A 15,828-nucleotide genomic window follows, 5' to 3' on the forward strand; every position below is an offset into this window, starting at 1 on the left:
AGGTGGCCCCATGACTCAAGACTTTTAATTAATCACGTTATTCTGTGTTTCTTCTATTTACCTTTTCTTCCACCTGGTTAAAGATCCAATTTATTCTAAAATGTCTTTATTTCATGGCACATGACATCTCTAAGTGATAAGATTTGTCAGTAAAGTCATCATAATTATAATTTCTGGTACCTGGTTCTCTCCAGCACTCTGGCAGAAGGGGGCAGGTGGCAGAGAATGTGTCCTGATGTCCGTCTTCTGTGCTGGCTTGAGGATAAGCTTAAATATCCTTCCATTAAAAAATCTTTTTCTACCAGCTTCAGCCTCTGTGGCCATCCAAAATTCTGACGTCTCTCTGGAATACTCCTTAGGCTTCAAACTTAAACTAAGTCTAGGCCTATTTTGGAAAACTGGGCTTCTCTTTATATATGAGGAAAATAAAATTGGCTTAATTTTTTTTTAAGTGAACATACTGGAACTGCATTCTGAACAAGTAGCAGGATTCATCACTTTTTTTTTTGGGGGGGGGGGAGATTTGTTTCTGAGTTTTATTGTTAGAGAACGGCCTGGGCTAGTCTGGAAGAAAGATACTGAGAAAAGGCAGGAGCTAGATTGTATGCCATATGATAAAATGACAGGGATTCTTGACTTTCCTCCTGGCAGCTGGAAGGGAAAAAAGTATTAGGGACCCCAGGAAATGTAGGGAATGGGAAGATAGGAACTTGCAGACTCCAGCAACCTGAGGCATTGATGGCTGAAGAGAAAGATGGCCACTAATGGATTCCCCTATGGAGAGCCTGGCCATGTTCTTTAGGAATAGATTGAAATCAGCCATTCAGGTAGTGTCTTCATCCAGGTAGGCTATTATCCCCAAATCTTTATTAAAATTCTGTGACAACAGCAGCTTTTTGACAGAACTACTGCGGAAAATGAAGGAAAGGGTAGCTGATGCCTAACAGAAGGAGAAAGAAGTCAGTAGAAGTGCTGACACACATGGTCGGTGGAGGCAAAGCCAGGGAAGGAATTCTGGGGGACAGATGACAAACAGCATCCAGAAGAATGTACACTTCTCCCATCCGAGGAGCCTCACAAGTACTACAGAAGGAGGTGACCTTCCCAACACTATATGGCATGGGAGTGTAGCTCAAATAGGATATGTGCCCAGAATGCTATAAGACTCAAGAAATCTATGAATTACGCATAACCCGCAAATTTCTTTTTTCTTCTCTAAAAAGTCAATATCATGTCACTTTCTGATATTTATGTGAAACCATTCATTGTTATGCTTCTTATGTTTTATTTTCTTTAACTGAAAGCAAATGAATCTAAAGGAATTGGTTATAATCTGCCAATCCAACTCACGAAAGATTTGCTTTGTCAGACATTGACAAAAGAATTTTGTTCTGTATTACATCTTCTAGTGGAATCTAAACATTCCTATGAGGAAGAGCATTTTAAAACTAAGTTGTGTTGGTTTCTGGCTGCTCCGTTAGCCAAAGTCCTCCTTGACTTCATTCCTTTCAAAGATGGAAGCAAGAAGACAAAGTTATGACTCTGTATATACAGAGGACATGAAACAGGGATAGACTTAAGAAATGCTATAACTCCCACCTCACAGACATTGGGTTCTTTTCTGACAAGTCCAGATTCAGCTTATGGATTCTTCTCAAACCAGACTCCTAGCAGCCACTATAAGTCAGTTAGAACTGGCACGTGAGATATAGTGGACTCTCCCTATGCCCTGTCTCTTCCTTTTACTGTAGACATTGTTACAGCCATACCTCTGCTCACAGGTACATGCTGATAGCGCCTCACATTGGCTTCACCACTTACCTCCTGCATTCTGACCTATGGCTTTTCTGTCACCACCTTGAAGGACCCTTTGGGAATCTGTCATACTCTCTTACATACATAGCCTGCAAACACAAGGGAGTTAATACTCAAAGGTCAACTTTTGACCAATGAGGGATGCAAGCTAGTGGATAAAGGCCGTACCCTCCCTTTTTCCATCTGGATAATACACTCTGAGGCACAGTCTATACTGCTTGTTAGAGAATTCCAGATGCCAACATCAGTGACCAACCCAAGACCTCCCTTGTGCTGGCTTTCCCTCCTTTCCACTATCCACTACCCTTTGCTACTGTTTCTTAGGACCACTTCCCAAAATAAACTACCTACATAGTTTATTGCTTTTTGAGGGAAAGCCCTTGCTTTTTGAGGGAAAAAACAAGGCTAAGCAAACTATACCTTAACAAATGAAATAACAGTTTCATAAATAAAATAATTTGATTTTTATTTTGTTATGCTTCTTTTATAGTCTCTCCCTCAAGAAACCTACAAAGGATTTAAGCATATGGTCATGACAAATTGTCCTTTACACCTCTTCACTGTCTGATGTAGAACATTGTCATGTAGATGAATTTAATCTCTAATTAATATGTTTCATGTTTGCATTTAAAAAAATAATCTATAGATATTAAAAATATTTGTACTTGGCTTTGTTGTTGATAATTTAAAGTAAACAGAACTTTCGAGTTTTTTAAATTTTACTTTAGATCTGGCTTTGCATTTATTACAACTTAGTATGTTGACTTATTTTTATACTTGGCACTTGTTTTTATGGATTATGAAATGGTTTTGATAGAATCTAACATCAAGTTTACCCAAATTGTCCCTTCTCTTTAGGAAATTCTGGCCCATAAATGCATGCTTTAAAACAAAAAGGAGGGAACTGAGATGTCTCAGGATGGACAAGGCTTGAAGTTTGTTCTCTGTGGTTGCTGCCAGGTTTCTGGGAATCCATGGAAATGGGAGGTGAGGGGCAAAGGTAAGTAGTTATGATATATCTCAGCAGCCAATTTTGATGAAGGCCATATAACAAATTTGTAATGTAACCAATGTAACCAGTATATGCAACCAATGTAACCACTATTTAAAACTCTCTCATTCCAAGTCTTAATATGGAATTTACCCCTTCCCATCTGGCCAGTGAAGGCAAGTCTCTGTACCTGTTTTATCAGCCTACCTTTGTTCATTCTTATAGTAATCATTCAGCAGCCTTCTCCCTTCCAGCTCTATAGCTGCAGGTGGTGCTGGATACCACTTTCCCATAAAGCTGGCAATCACAGTCGACTTAGGAGTGTCTGAGGGTGGGGACAGGGTGTGAGGTGGTGGTTTGTTTCCCCAGAGCCAAGGAAAAGTCACCTTTCATCCTCTCTAACCATCTGTTTTGTCTTTGCAGAAATGTCTAAATGATTGGAGATGAATCTTCAGTAGCACGAATAAAGGCTAAAGGTCCTTGTTTGCTTATTCTGGCTTAACAACCTACTCACATATTAGTACAGTCTTAAGATTTTCAAGGCTAGTGCTTTATAATTTGTTGTATTATTCTTTTGTAATGTAAAATAACTTTTACATTTTTTCCTTTAAGAAGTTAGTCTGTGATAACTGGTGATAGGTTAATTCTTGATTTTGTGTGAGTGAGTCAGAAATGCACAGGGATCAAGTAGATCTTACATGGTTGCATTTGAGAAAGGCTATTCAGAACCAGGGAAGAGTCATGATGAATCAGTGAAAACAGGCCAAGGTGACCTTTAAAATGAAGTAATGAGGGGCACTTGGGTAGCTCAGTCCATTAAGTGTCTGCCTTTGGTCCAGGTCAGGATGCCAGATTCCTTGAAACTCTGCTCAGGGAGGAGTCTGCTTCTTCCTCTTCCTCTGCCCCTCCCTACTGCTCATACTCTCTCTCTCAAATAAACAAAATCTTTTTAAAAAAGTAATAAATAGGGCAGCCCAGGTGGCTCAGTGGTTTAGCTGCCTTCAGCGCAGGGCATGATCCTGGAGACCCGGGATTGAGTCCCATGTTGGCTCCCTGCATGGAGCCTGCTTCTCCCTCTGCCCTCTGCCTGTGTCTCTGCCTCTCTGTCTCTCTGTCTCTCTCGAATAAACAAAAAAAATCTTTTTTTAAAAATAATTTTTTTAAATTAAAAAATTTATAAATAAAATGAAGTAATGAGCAATTAATGGTCTTAGAAAACAGAAATTTTTATTAGATTAATCTTTTAGATATGAAAAAGAGTTGGGGGGGGTGGTCAATCCTGGACCACAGGTGTTAAAATTTTAGGACAGCTCAGAAATAGGAAAAACAAAAGTGTTTCCCTAGAAAGGAACCCATATATATACATATATGGTTCTCATGGTTCTCGATTTTTCTTGATATTTGGTTTATTCATACCTAAATCTAAACTCCACTGTTGGAATTTTTCTTCAATATCATCTAAAAAGCTATATAAATAAAAATATACTTGCACTATTATTTAAAACAGTGAAAAGTTAGAAACCATCTAAACAACCCATTACATGTTTATTAGTTAAATGCATTATAATACATCGATCAATAGACTATTTTGCAGCCATAAAAGTAAAGATTATGAAGATTTTGTAGCAACAATATAGAGGACACTCAAGAAAGCTTATTAAAAAGCCAGGTTTCTCAATTTCAATACTATTGACATTTGGGGTCAGATCATTGTCCTTCAGAGTGGGGGGGCTCTCCTGTGCACTGCAGAATGTTCAGCAGCACCACTGGTCTCTACCCCCTAGATGCCTATGGCACCACCACCCCAGCTGTAGCAACCAAAAATGTCTCCAGACATTGCCAAAAGTCCCAGTCTATGACTGGAGTATGGGGGAAAAAAACCCAAGTTGAAAACTATTGTTAAAGGGGAAAAACAAACTACAAAAATCTCTTTTCTACTATAATTAAATCTAATGATATTAGGTATGCATCTAGCTCAGAACTAAGATTAAACAAAAAAGAATCAGAACATTGACTTATTAAGGTAGTAGGTTACTGAATGATTTTCTTTTTATAAGTACTTTTTTTTAAGATTTTATTTATTTATTCATGATAGAGAGAGAGAGAGAGGCAGAGACACAGGCAGAGGGAGAAGCAGGCTCCATGCCAGGAGCCCGATGTGGGACTCGATCCCGGGACTCCAGGATCACGCCCTGGGCCAAAGGCAGGTGCTGAACTGCTGAGCCACCCAGGGATCCCTCTTTTTATAAGTTCTTAATAAATAAAAATTTATAGGGAAAATATCAGATGTGAAGTAACATTACAGTTATACTATTTTTGCAATAAAAATGAATGGCATGGTTGAAAGTATAAATGAATAAATGGTTTTCTTACCTCTAGCCCTAATGAACCCTATCCATTAGACATGAGCCATCTAGAACAAATTTCATGATTTATCTTCTAGAAATTCCCTACTCACAGAGTTATGATAGCTGAAGTATGATTAGATTTGTACCTCTTGCTTTCTTCAATGATAGAAGGTCAAAGTATTAGTTTGCTAGGGCTGCCATAACACATACCACAAATGGGATGGATGCCATAACACTTATCACAGAACAGGTAGCTTAACCAATAGAAGTGTACTGTCTCTAGTTCTGAAGACTAGAAGTTCAAAATTAAGATGTTGGTAGAGTTGGTTCCTTCTGAGGGCTTAGAGGGAAGGATCTGTTCCAGACATTTCTCACCGACTGGTGGATGGTGGTCTTCATGTTCACCTGTCCTTTTCCTTATACCTTCATATTGTCTTCCCTCTGTCTTCTGATTTTCCCTTTTCATAAAGATATCAGTCATACTGGATTAAGGTTCACACTAAGGTTCAGTTCATTTTAACTTGATTACTTCTATAATAATTATATCTCCAAATAAAGTCACATTCTGAGGTAATAGCAGGTTAGGATTTGAACACATGAATTTTGGAAGGCACAATTCAACCCCTAACAGATTCTCAAGATGAGTAAGAGGAGCTATTTCTACCGCACACAAAGCCCTAACAATTCTGATTGGCTTGGTTTTAGGTTGGCTCCTCACACATTTCTTTCAAATGGACATGTGCCCATCTTTCTTCCCCTCCCTGCCCCATTTCCTAAGGAAGTATCTTGTCTTGTGAGAGAAGAAAACGTGTGATATCTTCCAGGTGGTATTGGGGCAAAGTAGTAACCACTGCTCTTGTATAATGTTTTAATAACCTAGGTAATAAATATTTATACGCTATTAGAGAAAGCTTTATCCCCCCTCCCTACGTCCACTACACATATATGAGAGCTGAAAATAATATTCCTTGTATGGTTTAAGAACAAAGAATAAAATTTATATGCAATAGCCATGGGATGGATTCATTTGCATAAAATGGCATTCTCTGCAGTTTCAATTTCATGCAAAGAATTCAAAGAGTTCCAAGATGCTAATCTACAGAGCCCTGCTTATTTGATGTGCAGTGGAGGAGTCATGGATTCAGGCTTAGTTCCCAATCTAAAAAGATTTAAAGAAAGTAGTATTTTCAGTTGTAAGTCTCAAAAGTTCACCATATTCTAGATTTACATCAAACAGAAGACATAAATTCAGCTTTCTTTGGATTATATAGACCCACACTCAAAGCTGATGTTAAACTGAGCTTCTCTAGAGATTCCAGTGCACATTTTAAATGACTTGGCCATGAGTAATTATTTATTAAGGAGTATTGGGAAGTTTCACAAATAAGTCAGATGTCCAAACAGGGTCTATATGCCTGTGTTTATTCATCTCCACTCTTCTTATATCAGACAAGTAGAAATCCAGATTCAGAATTCAAACTTTTCCCATATTCTCACAAGAATTCCAATGACTTCAGGTATATTTTTGGATTTTGTACATACAATGAAAAGTCAGGGATTACTGGGAACCCAGAGAAGGGCATATTGCTAGTTACTAAGCCTCTTTCCTCCTACTCTCTTTTCATGCTTTCTCCTTTCTGTATTCTTTCCACCCTATACCCTTCCTCAAGGCACACCATCCCCAAAGCAGCAATGCCAATTCCTTCTCTCAGTTCATGCATAACATGGAATGCAGCATATCGAATTATTTCCTCCAGTAAATGTGGTGCTTTCCCTTACACAATCAGGAAAATAAACCTTTCTCTATTCCATTCCACACTGGCCATGTGTAACTCACTTAACCTCTTATAGGAATACAGTGAAAGGCACCCTAGATGATGAATTTGGATATACTATAATCAGCCATGATTTCCATTCTCTGAGCAGCCCCTTCTCAATCACAGAAAGCTAAAGTTTATCTGAGTGGGAAGACAGAAAAGATAATACCAGACAATCTCAACTTGAAGGAAGCAGAAATAGGAAAATGGATTCCTGCATCCTGGATATTTTCCTGGCCCAAACCAGCCCTTTAACTGGGAAACTTCAAACTTGAGCAGGTCGGAGGCAGATATGGATGGTACATTTGGGTCCTGGGGCTTCCTACATTTATCATGCAATAAAATGACTCCATACTTTATATGATTAAGCGTTTAGACCTTGCTTATCATGTTATGATGGAGTTTTATATGAATATGAAATTATTTTCAAAGCCCTTTAATACGCCATCTTATAGCACTCTCAAAATAATGCCCCGTTTAACATTGAAACAACAACAATAACAAAACAGACACTTTTGAAAAAAGTAAAGTTCTTAACAAATTAATAACAAGAGTTGGGACTCCTACCAGTTCTTCTGATGACAACTACACTGGTTTTTCCTGGACAGCATGTTTCCTTCCCCAGGAGACTTCATCAAGACTAGATAACAGGAACTTATTTTTCCTCCAAAACAGTTATTTGGACTGATACTCAGTTAATTATCTCATGTTTATCCTGGCCTGTATCCATATGTTTTAGGAACTGTGTGGGCCTGTGCCTTCCTATTGGTGGCCTCTAACTGCAAGCTGGATCTAAACCTGGCAGTTTGGTGAATTCAAACAGGCAAGCAGTCACTTCAGTTAAATAAATAGGATGAGTAGTTTTTAAATCATATCCAATTTCTCCTGAGTGAAATTGTCACTCTGTACTGGGATAAAGAATCTTGCAATAACAACAAAGTTGAAAGTGGGGGAAAACTGGTTCTGTATGATTCTCTGGTGAAGGTGTGTAATAATAATTAGAAGAAGAACAATAGCATCAATTTCTATTTATTGAGTGCCTACTATATTCCAGGTACTGCACGAAACACATCATATAATTTAATCTTGATTAGAAACAATTCTGTAATCTAATCTTGTCTTTTTCATTATAAATGAAGAATTGTGTGTTGATGACAAAATATCCAATGTCTCAAAACAAAAACTCTAGGCATTGATGCCTACTCTCCGACCTAATGAGCAGATGTGAACAATTATAACTCAACCTCCAAGCACTGCTGTCAAGAACCACAAGAAATTACCATAATACTTGATTTAGTATTTGCTTCTTAAGCATTATTTGTTTTCTCCATTTATCTACCCTGCGTGTATAAGTTAATGTTCATTATCTGGTGCTCTGTATTGGCTACTTCTCATATGACAGAAAATATTCATATGCCTTAAAAGAAAAACCCTGTTCATAGCCAGGAGCAAGTTCCACCATGAGGATCCAGTTTGATTTGTTTATATTTATCATCACTGCTTTCTTTCTGCTTTCACAAGCAACTTCAACCTGTCTTCTAGATAAGTAAGGATATTGGAATAATTTTGGTCTTAAGATACCTGTAGCATCAATTTTTAAAAATTTTATTTATTTATTCATGAGATACATTGAGAGAGTCAGAGACACAGGCAGAGAGAGAAGCAGGCTCCATGCAGGGATCCTGATGTGGGACTTAGTCCCGGGACTCCAGGATCATGCCCTGGGCTGAAGGCAGATGCCCAACTGCTAAGCCACCCAGGCATCCCTGTAACATTATTTTTTGATGAGGACTTTTATATTTAATCCCAAAGCCATGTAGTCTGTTGGTATTTTCAGATGGAGGATTTGGTAACCAGAACAGAAAGAGTAGCCATCTACTGGTAGATTGCATGTTGGCATTTTGATCATAGGCATCCTGGGTTTAAGTCTCCCTTCTACCATTTAAGAACTATGTGATCTTAAATGTTTTACCTGTCTTTTCTAAGCTTTAATTATCTTATCTTTATTTTTTTCAAAGATTTTATTTATTTATTTGAGGGGGAGAGAGAGAGAGAGAGAGAGAGAGAGGCAGAGGCAGGGGGAAGCAGGCTCCCAGGGAGCCTGATACGGGACTTGATCCTGGGACCCTGGGATCACGACCTGAGCTAAAGGCAGTCACTTAACCAACTGAGCTACCCAAGGACCCCTAATTTTTTCATCCTTAAAATGAAGATAATAACAGTGTCTTCCTCATAGGGGTAGTGTGGGGGCTTAGGGAGATAAGGCACAACAATGTATTGTCATACTGCTTGGCACATATCAAGACCTCAATAAATACTGTTAATTGTGAAGGCAACTCTTCCTTTAGTCACTCCTTGGATATGCAACTTTGGTCAAGTCATGCAATGTTTAAACCTCTGTTTCTATATGGAAGAAGACTAGATGAGATGTTTCCTAAAATATTTTTTCAGCTCTGACTCTCTAAGAATTAAAATCATTCTGCATATTCATAGCACATAGTATTCACCAAACACTCTATATGTTCCTCTACATATTTCAGCAGTGTGGTTAGTTTGGGATGTCATAACTAGTTTGGGTCAATGGAAGTGTGAGTGTAAACGATGTGTAATTAACAATCAATATGTGGCCTGAGAGGCATGCATGAAAAACATAGAAGAGGCTGAGAAACCTCATATGGCATTATTTTATGTGTAGCTCCAGGATTTTTTGGCACTTACTCAATGCCACTCTCTTTCTTATTAGCTTGGTTCCAGGTTTATTTCACTATATACCTAAGATGGTTCTTACTCTTAAGTCAGAAATTCTTCAATCTGTTTTTATAACACCTTGCCATTTCTCCTGGTATTTCACTGGGCACTATAAAATTATTGAAGCATAATTAATTTTCTTATAACTACACTATTTATAAGAAGCAGAAATTTTCACATAGGAGGTAAAACAGAAATGCACACAATGTCTGGCAGCCCTACCTCACAAGATTATTGTGAAGACCAAAGTAGATACCAGAGATAGAAAAGTGAAGTGTTGTGCAGTAAGGTGAGGTGGACAATGTGATTGTGGAGTGAGAGGTGTATTGGAAAGGCACCAGAACCCATAAAAGAGTTTGAATATCTAATATAGGAGACCTGTATTTATAAAGAGAAGAAACACATGAAAGTCAACATGCAAATTATGGCCAGAGACTTACACAGGAAGTTTAATAAGAGGATTCCACAGAGTATGTCTCATTTCCATATTTTGTTTCTTTAAAAAGAAAAAGGTACTAAACTTAATATATCAAAAAAAGAAATAACATCTTCCTCCGAATAATTGAAATTATAAGAGCAGTAAGAATGGTGTTTTTAAGTGGCGGCATACTTACACATCTCTGGATAAATTAGGGAAACTAGAATTCTTTGAGTTTGCAACCCTATTTTCTTAACTAAGAAATAACATTGGTTGACATACATCAATGCCATTTTATTAATAATGATTGATTTAAATGCGAATTTGAAAAGTAAATAAGTATCAGTGATTCAGCTCTCCTTGTCATTTATCAAGATGGATTTATCCAAGACATTTGTGATTTGGATGGAATGTTGGAACACAGACCAATGCACCGTAACAAACAAGATAGATGAAAATCTCAGAGGATGACTGTTGACCTAATCCAAACAAAATAACTCCTGGTTCCATTTGCTGTTGCCAAGTCTCAGTAGAGTGCTAAGAATAAATATAGCACAAGTACGGAAAGGGGTCTGCTTGGCTTTCTGTTTATGATTGTTCATGCAGACGAGTGGTAGAACTGTGAGCTGATCTCCACCAACTGCCTGGAAGTCAGCAAGTCATTGACGTCAATGCTCAAAATGAAGTATGCTGTGAAAGCAGTAGTCCTTCACTAGGTAGAAGAAAAAAGTAAACAGTGTGACCTAAAGAAGAGAATGAACCTGGAGGCAATGAATCAGGTCATTAAGGCAAGAATAATGCATCACTTCACTATACCAACAGTCATTATCCAGTGAGACCACACTTTGGACCCTGGTAGAGGGGGATTTCCTCAAAGGGTATCATATGGGAACTTCGTAGGTGATGTGAAAAGGCACTTAACAGTATCACATTCATATCAAAAGGAGCAATGACTCATGTACTCTCTGAGCCTTTGAGCTAGGTACATTGTGTAATTTATAGAAGACCCGTTTCTCCAAAGTTGGGCCAACAGTTGGTCATTTCATTTCATATTCAAGCTATGCATTGAATACAATTTTTAAAAGAGGCAAAAAATCTATGTTTAATAATTGTCAGTGACTCTACATTAGATGCAACTAACCACCAAATGGTGCCACAGCAATAATATTGAGTAGCTCTTTTGCTCCTCACCAATCAGTGAGGGGGTCACTACCAATAGGGAGAGAGAACAGGAGTGAGAAGTGTAAGACCTAGAGAATGGAAGGAGTGGGCAAAGCACCATGGGAATAAACAGTACTGAGAGTATGACACCTGCATTTCAGTAATTTGGTCTTCTGCTGGCCACAAATTCCCTAACTGGAAGAGGAAAGATTTGCCAGCCAACTGAACTCTCCTCTCCCTCCCCGCACTCCAATCCTGAAGCATTTCACTTTCTTGGTTAGTACAATGTTGACTAGAGTGAGAGAGAAGACATCTTTGTCTGATTTTAAATGGAAAGACTTCAGTCTTTTATAAATATTAGCTGTGCACTTTTTCTTGGTGTCCTTTATCAGGTTGGGAAAGCGCACTTCTATTCCTAATTTTTTTAAGTATGTTTATCATGAAAGGGTATTGGATTTTATCAAAAGGTTTTGTTGCATCTATTCAAATGATCATTTGGGATTTTGTCCTTTATTTTATTAATATGACATATTACATTAATTGACTTTCAGATGTAAAGACCAAATTTGCATTAATCCCACTTGGTCAATGTGTATAATTCTTTTCATATGTTAATTGAATTTGGTTTACTAGTATTTTGTTGAGGACATGCATCCACATTTTAAGAGGCACTGGCCCATAGTTTTCCTTTCTTTTGATACCTTTGGGTTTGGTATCAGCATAAAAGTGGTCTTATAGAATGAATTAAGAATTGCTCTCTTCTCGACAAACATTATATGTTCTCATTCATTTGGGGAATATAAATAATAGTGAAAGGGAATATAAGGGAAGGGAGAAGAAATGTGTGGGAAATATCAGAAAGGGAGAACGTAAAGACTGCTAACTCTGGGAAACGAACTAGGGGTGGTAGAAGGGGAGGAGGGTGGGGGGTGGGAGTGAATGGGTGACGGGCACTGGGGGTTATTCTGTATGTTAGTAAATTGAACACCAATAAAAAAATAAAAAATATAAAATGTCTCTTCTCTAGTATTTTTTGGAAGAGTTTATGAAGAATTGGTATTCATTCTTTAAATGTTTGGTAGCATTCACCAGTAAAATTGTCTAGGCCTGGACTTTTCTTTGTCCATAGTTTTTTCATTACTAATTAAATTTATTTTCTTATTATAGGTCTATTTAGATTTTGTATTTCTTATATTTTTTTTTTATTTTTTATTTTTTTTATTTATTTATGATAGTCACAGAGAGAGAGAGAGGCAGAGACACAGGCAGAGGGAGAAGCAGGCTCCATGCACCGGGAGCCCGATGTGGGAATCGATCCCGGGTCTCCAGGATCGCGCCCTGGGCCAAAGGCAGGCGCCAAACCGCTGCGCCACCCAGGGATCCCGATTTTGTATTTCTTATTGAGTGAGTTTTGGTAGTTTGTGTTTTTATAAGAACTTTTTCATTTAATCCAAGTTACCTAATTTATTGGCATATAATTGTTCATATTATTTCTTTTTAATTCTTTTTTTTTTTATTTCTGTAAGGTTGTAGTCATGTCCCCACTTTCCTTCCTGATTTTAATAAGTTAAATCCTCTTTTCTTCCTTGGCAATCTAGCCTAAGTTTGGCAAATATTGTTGATTTTTCAAAAAAGCAGTTTTGATTTCATTGATTTTTCTGTATTTTTTCTTATTCTCCATTTCATTAACTTCTTCTATAATCTTTGTTACAGCATCAAAATGAGAAGGAAAGCATAAGCTATCTTTTTCAAAATCCAGTCTTATGAATGAAAATAAGCAAAATCCCAAACTCATGCTATAGGAAGTTAATTATTGCTTTAAACTATCCTTAGGGACATCTGGGTGGCTCAACAGTTGAGTATCTGCCTTCGGCTCAGGTCGTGATTCTGGGGTTCGGGATCGAGTCCCACATGGGGCTCCTGCAAAGAGCCTGCTTCTCCCTCTGCTTGTCTCTGCCTCTCTCTCTCTCTCTCTCTCTCTCTCTCTCTGTATCTCTCATGAATAAATAAATAAATCTTTAAATAAATATAAACTATCCTTAGACTCTCAAGTTCAATTACCCACTGCAGAAGTTGTTTTATGTGTACCTTTCTGTGGGGCTACATCTCGATAAACCCAGCATAAACTGAAAATATCGTTAAGTTGAAACTGCATTTAATAAACCTAGACCACCAAACATTGTAACTTAGCCTAGCCTACATTAAATATGCTCAAAACACTTAAATTAGTATACAGTTGGGCAAAATCATCTAACACAATGTTTATTAAAATAAAGTATCAAATATCATATAATTTATTGAATACTGTACTGAAAATGAAAAACAGAATGGTTGCATAGGTACAGAATGGACATAAATTTATAAGTTTTTTACCTTCTTGATTGCATGGCTAACTGGAAGCTATGGCTTACTGCTGTTACCCAATATCATGAGAATATCTTACCACTAATATTAGGCCAGAAAAAGATCTAAATTCAAAATTCAAAATACAGTTTCTATTGAATGTATATTGCTTTCATACCACCATAAAGTTAAAAAATTGTAAGTCAAACCATTGTAAGTCAGGAACCATCTGTACAGGAATCTGGAATCCAAAGTCTGGGATGAAGATTAAAAAAATGTCATCAAAAAACCCCAACCCAAACCAAACCAAACAAAAATGTCACCCCCTGACAGCACTCCTCATCAAAATCACCACATAATAAAATCAAGTAGTCTTCTTCAGGGGTAACTTCTACCCTTTCACTCTCCCTAAAGTGTGTTTGTAAATGCTTCACTAATCAGCCAAAGGTGAATCCCATATAATCAAAGGACTAGAGCAATTGTTCACAAACTTACCAGCACCAATATAACTTTTCAAAATGTATTTTACCTGCAATCCCCATGTCAGTAGAGTCTTTAAAAAAAAGATTTTGTTTACCAAAAAAGGTACATATTTATTTAGCAATAAACAGTTTATTCTGCCCATATTATTACTATCTTTTGTCAATGTAGATTGCAAATGATTTACTAGCAGCAAACTTTATGGGTATTATGAAATCACATAAATTGCCATAAGAACTGAAAAACTATTAACAAACAAGAACAACTAAGAATCCAGTCCCTTAGAACACAGAACTCTTGGTTGCTTAATATTGGCCGTCATTGTGGCAGGATTCAACACATTTAAGTCAAACACTAAAACCATAGGACTTGTGCTCTGAGAGTTGCATTTGGTTCAGTACTCTTGTACTAGTTATTTCTTTGATGTTGTCAATGGCCAAACTAAGCTGGAATCATATTAACTTGGTCTTAGTAATATGGCAAACACATAATTTAGAACCTTTGGTCAGTTCCATGGTTCCCAAACTATGTGCCAAGGCACCCCAGAATATTGCAACAAATTCACAAGAGCACTGAAAGACATTTTCAATTTTCTAGGGAAACAGCAATTTCTCTCAGATACTACAAAAACTCTCAAGTTGTGTGGATATATTTAATAAACAGAACTATTAGAAATTTCTTTTGGCCTAGGAATACTATGAAAAATTACCAAATCACTGTGATCTGGAGAAGTTTTGCAACCTCTGGATTATCTATTTTAGTTTTCCCTCCCATCCTTATTAAGGATAGTTATCCTTATGAGTTTCATTAGCCTTTTTTAAATAGAAATATTAAAAAGAGCTCTAAGGACCTTTTTGGCATCATGAGCCTCAAGTTGGTAACTGATAGACTATAATGTCTCTAAAATCACATCAACATAACAAAAGTGTGTAGTATTGATAAGATAATTCTTTATCATGATACCACAATAGCATATAATACTTCCTGCACTCGATCACCTCCCGACCACACAACCCGCCAAAAATTGTCTAGAGGTAGATAATGAAGAAAGAGGACACATCTGGGGACATCATTCATTTAACAAAAATTTACTAAGCATATACTTAGGTGACATGTAAGTTGAGATCTCAATGAAGAGGGAGAGAATTACATAGGTAATTGGAGAAAGAGTTCTAGGTAGAGGATAGCAGCAGATGCAAAGGTGAGAGGCATTCCAGATATGAGTTTACACTGCAAATTTGAGTCTTTTGAATTTGACTCTCAGATCTTGTTAGCATATAATACTAACTTTGTGAGCCTATATAACCAAGAGCCAAGTAAGTCCAGGCATACCTCAGTGACTTGAGCAAGATACAAACACTCCATTAGGTCTAGTAAAAAGAGCCTTTCCTTCCCACCTACCTCCCTCTCTTCCTTCTTTCCTATCTACACAAATGTTATCAAAATCCACTATTTTTGGTCTTATTGTACAGCAGTAAATAAAACACATGTGACCCCAGCCAGCTTGAAATTTACAGACTAGCAAACTAGAGTCTTTTGTAAACAAAAATTTCTGAGAGTGATAAGTATCATACGTTTGTTCAGTGAACCTGGCCCAAATGAAAAGATAAATGTTTGATCAATGAATCAATGTTTGAATGAATGAACAAATGAAGAGATGGATTGACTGACCTTTAAGATTTTATAACTCTGAGATTCTTACCATAG

At 37.3% G+C, this 15,828-nt stretch overlaps 1 protein-coding gene and 1 long non-coding RNA gene across 2 annotated transcripts in view; one reads left to right on the top strand and one right to left on the bottom strand.

Moving 5' to 3' along the window:
• Window positions 1–3,297, top strand: part of LOC144288879 (uncharacterized) — a 40,124-nt gene extending 36,827 nt beyond the window's left edge. The window contains exons 4-5 of the long non-coding RNA XR_013356902.1: window positions 2,674–2,815; window positions 3,230–3,297. This is a non-coding gene — a long non-coding RNA (uncharacterized LOC144288879). The remainder of the gene's footprint in view (window positions 1–2,673; window positions 2,816–3,229) is intronic.
• Window positions 1–15,828, bottom strand: part of DYNC1I1 (dynein cytoplasmic 1 intermediate chain 1) — a 438,502-nt gene that overhangs the window by 403,489 nt on the left and 19,185 nt on the right. The gene's annotated exons all lie outside the window — the stretch shown is intronic.

The sequence above is a fragment of the Canis aureus genome, chromosome 18, assembly GCF_053574225.1.
Source record: "Canis aureus isolate CA01 chromosome 18, VMU_Caureus_v.1.0, whole genome shotgun sequence".
Lineage (NCBI taxonomy): Eukaryota > Metazoa > Chordata > Mammalia > Carnivora > Canidae > Canis > Canis aureus.